The sequence below is a fragment of the Mastomys coucha genome, chromosome X, assembly GCF_008632895.1.
Source record: "Mastomys coucha isolate ucsf_1 chromosome X, UCSF_Mcou_1, whole genome shotgun sequence".
Lineage (NCBI taxonomy): Eukaryota > Metazoa > Chordata > Mammalia > Rodentia > Muridae > Mastomys > Mastomys coucha.
In genome coordinates this window covers 7,194,914-7,195,342 of record NC_045030.1, presented here as the reverse complement: position 1 = coordinate 7,195,342, position 429 = coordinate 7,194,914, and positions in this window count along the sequence as shown.

Here is a 429-nt window from a genome sequence, read left to right as displayed (position 1 = left end):
GAAAGAAAGAAAGAAAAAAGAAAAGAAAAAGGAAAAGAAAATTTCATGTGTCCCATTGCTGTAGAGTGGAGCACTCTACCGTTATCTTGTTGGTAGCAATTTCCCCTTTTAAGTTACATGAATGTTAATTTTCTTTCTTTTTATTCCTTTGTATGCCATATGCTCACAGAGTCCAGATGTCATATCCCCTGCAGCTGGAATTACAGGCAGCTCACAGCTGCCCAAGGACATGGATGCTGGGAATCAAACTTAGGCCCTTTAGAGAGCCGTACAAATTCGTAAGCCTTGAGCCATATATGCAGCCTAGTTCCATGAGTCTGTGTGCCCTGTATATTTGGATATTTGATGCTGTCTGCATACATAACTAGGCTTGTTCTATCTTCTCAGTGAATTGTCCCTTCTGTCTCATGTTGATACCCTTTGTCCAGC